Genomic DNA, 3,453 nt, shown 5'->3' on the forward strand with positions numbered 1-3,453 from the left:
GAGATTTTGTGCTTCGCAAAATGAAGGCAACCGGTAGGGCCAATGAACAAGGCAAATTAACCCCAAATTGGGAGGGACCCTACCGGATCTTTGAAGAAGTACGAGACGGCACTTACCGCCTGGAAACTCCAGACGGAAGAAAGTTGCCTAGAACTTGGAATGTAGATAACCTCAAAAAATACTACTTCTAAGCATTGTACATCTCTTAAAAATTTTCAAATGATTAATGAGAATTACATTCAATTTTGTATACAGCCGCCATGTTTTGTGCCTACCACAAGCGGCACCAGTAACTAATTTTTTCATCCGGTGACACCCCTACGGGTGAATTCATCGAAGAGAACATCTCCCATTTGGGTGGTAAATTGTTCTAAGCGATCACACAGGCGGTCAAATCCGCCTGACGATCCTACGCACCAAAAAAGGGCAGGCTAGCAACCCCAAACTTGCAGCCGGCTCCCATTTTGGACAAATCCGCCTGACTCTCTAAGAGCAGGCCTAAAATCATCCGGTGACACCCCTACAGGTGAATTCATCGAAGAGAACATCTCCCATTTGGGTGGTAAATTGTTCTAAGCGATCACACAGGCGGTCAAATCCGCCTGACGATCCTTCGTACCAAAAAAGGCAGGCTAGCAACCCCAAACTTGCAACCCCAAACTTGCAGTCGGCTCACTTTTTGGAAGGACAGCCGGTACTCAGTACCGTCGCCTGACTCTCTAAAATCAGGCCTAAACATTTGGTCTAGGCCATAATTCATTCAGGGGTATGCTTGCAAAAGCCCGACCGGTGAATGGACATCCTAATCTGGCGTGATTCTTTTGCAAAGTCCCGACCGGTAATTCAGTATAAACCGACTGGCTCCCAAATCTAATGTTGGCACTTAGTGTATATTCGAGCTATATCATATGGATAGTCGCCTGGCTTGCAAAGACCCAGACCACTATCCAGGGGCAATTACCCAGACGGCAGTGTTACCGGTGGGGTCTTCTTGGGAACCCTTGCAAATTTCTTCGCCTAGTTTGCGAAGACCCAGACGGCAGTGTTACCGGTGGGGTCTTCTTGGCAACCCTTGCCAATTTCTTCGCCTAGTTTGCGAAGACCCAGATGGCAGTGTTACCGGTGGGGTCTTCTTGGCAACCCTTGCAAATTTCTTCGCCTAGTTTGCGAAGACCCAGACGGCAGTGTTACCGGTGGGGTCTTCTTGGCAACCCTTGCCAATTTCTTCGCCTAGTTTGCGAAGACCCAGACGGCAGTGTTACCGGTGGGGTCTTCTTGGCAACCCTTGCAAATTTCTTCGCCTAGTTTGCGAAGACCCAGACGGCAGTGTTACCGGTGGGGTCTTCTTGGCAACCCTTGCCAATTTCTTCGCCTAGTTTGCGAAGACCCAGACGGCAGTGTTACCGGTGGGGTCTTCTTGGCAACCCTTGCAAATTTCTTCGCCAAGTTTGCGAAGACCCAGACGGCAGTGTTACCGGTGGGGGCTTCTTGGCAACCCTTGCAAATTTCTTCGCCTAGTTTGTGAAGACCCAGACGGCAGAGTTACCGGTGGGGTCTTCTTGGCAACCTTTGCAAATTTCTTTGCTGTTTGCGCAGACCCAAGCGGTAGTGTTACCGGCGGGGTTCTTTTGGTTATCCTCGCAGAAATATTTATAAAAGATAACAAGAATTCTAATATTGGAGTGCGGAAACATAAAAAGCATTCAAAAGCCGGCTCAGCCGGTGAAAATGTTTATATTCAAAATAAAAATTATTACAGCCTAGCCCATCTCATCCGGCGCTATTACAAGATAATGCTAGGCACGCAGGCCGGGAAGTAGTTGCTACTCCAGGCGAACAGTGAGCCGGTCCTATTCCGGTTGGTTCTGGGTTGGATCAGGGTGAGCGGCTGCGTCGGCTTCAGGAACGACTTATTCCTCTTCAGCAGCCTTCGCCTGCCGTCGCGAAATCTCCTCCCTAACCCAAGCGTCATAGGGTCCGGACCCCGGCTCATTCGCCTCCTCGGCCAGAATGGCAAGATCAGAATATTTGAAGGCGAGTTCCCAGACGGTGAAGTCCGCCTCCGGGTGGATGAGGGAAAACGCCCGTTGCATCCGGTTTGCACAGTCATGCTCATTCTCTTCAATGAGCCTCTCCTGCTCCGACTCCAAGGTGACCTTGAAGTTCTCATTGGCAGCAGCCGCCTCTTTGCGCAGGCGCTCATTCTCTTTGGCAAGGCGGCCATTTTCAGTCTCCGCCTTGCTCAGCCGTTGGAGGGGCTCTGTCTGTTCCTCCAAATTTTTATTGGCATAATCCAGGGACGCCTGCAGTTGGTCAACTTGGTTTTTCAGCTGATCAATCTGCTGTTGGAGGGCTTTGGTCTTCTCCGCCTGTTCCATGCGTATAGATTTAGATTCTAAGCCATGCATGTACAAAGAGTAGTCAGCAACATTATGGGCGTCATCCACAGCCCGTTTGCTTCTCCTTACCTCCTCAGACTTGCGGGTATAAGCTCGTTTGAGCCCCTCTACGCGCAGCATAGCCTGCAAAAATACAGCCGGTTAATACTGCATACTTGAAAATGCACGTCAAGAAAATTACCGCATGGTTGTTGGAGCATACGTCGGCCAGGTCGACCAGCACCCGGTCGGCATTAAAGGAGTTGATCCCAGGGATCGCCTCCTTCTCGTCCCTGGGGACGGCTTTCAGCATGGCCCGGGCATATTGTGCCCCGTCCGGCCAGCGGGGAGAATTATCTGCACCAGAAACAGACGGTGCGAAACTCGCATATGCTCTGCCTATAGATTGCCGGCTGATTGGAGAATCCCCCGGCTGCGATCGAGACTGTGAATAAGACTTGACCCGCATGGGCAGATCAAGCAGTTTAAGGTCGAAGTTACCTTGGCGGCCCGAACGGCCTTCAGAGGGACCGGGTGCGGTCCTCAATGGGATGGCAGAAAGCACATCCGCAGATCCAGGCCCGTCTGGGACCCTTATTGATTTGCCGCCGGTAGTTTGCCGGTCGGCTGTCTTCTGCACCTTGGATGCAGACTCTTGTTGGGTCGGCGGAGGCCTGACCTGTTTTTGAAGGGACCGGGGCATCTGCTTCCCGTCCTGTAAACGAGAAAAATATAAGTTATGGGATAAAAGGATTGACATAAACAAGAAGGATCAGACGGTTATACCTTCTTCGCCGCCTGGGCAGCAAGTTTTTTCTCGAGATTGGCTTTCCGGATGTCGGCAGCCGACCTAGCCGGTGTCTTCTCGGTGGGCAGCATTCTCTTGGCTTCTTCTGCAGAGGAAGGCACACGGTTAGAATAATAAATAAGCAAGGAAATAAAAGCATCCGGTTCGAAAGAAACCGGCTGAGTTCCGAATACATACGTTTTTCAAACATGCTGCTTAGACCACAAGCGGAAAAGAAGCATTCGTCCCTAAAAAATTCATGTTTGGGCACCCAGTTTCTAGGTACCC

At 50.7% G+C, this 3,453-nt stretch overlaps 1 long non-coding RNA gene across 1 annotated transcript; it reads right to left on the reverse strand.

Moving 5' to 3' along the window:
* Nucleotides 1–2,298: 2,298 nt before the first annotated feature.
* On the reverse strand, nt 2,299–2,726 carry LOC110726854. The gene is made up of 3 exons (XR_002512409.1): nt 2,602–2,726; nt 2,469–2,522; nt 2,299–2,369 (listed from the first exon to the last, which is right to left on the reverse strand). It is a non-coding gene; the product is annotated as an uncharacterized LOC110726854 (long non-coding RNA).
* Between the last annotated feature and the right edge of the window lie 727 nt (nt 2,727–3,453).

The sequence above is a fragment of the Chenopodium quinoa genome, unplaced genomic scaffold (assembly GCF_001683475.1).
Source record: "Chenopodium quinoa cultivar QQ74 unplaced genomic scaffold, ASM168347v1, whole genome shotgun sequence".
NCBI classification, from domain to species: Eukaryota; Viridiplantae; Streptophyta; class Magnoliopsida; order Caryophyllales; family Amaranthaceae; genus Chenopodium; species Chenopodium quinoa.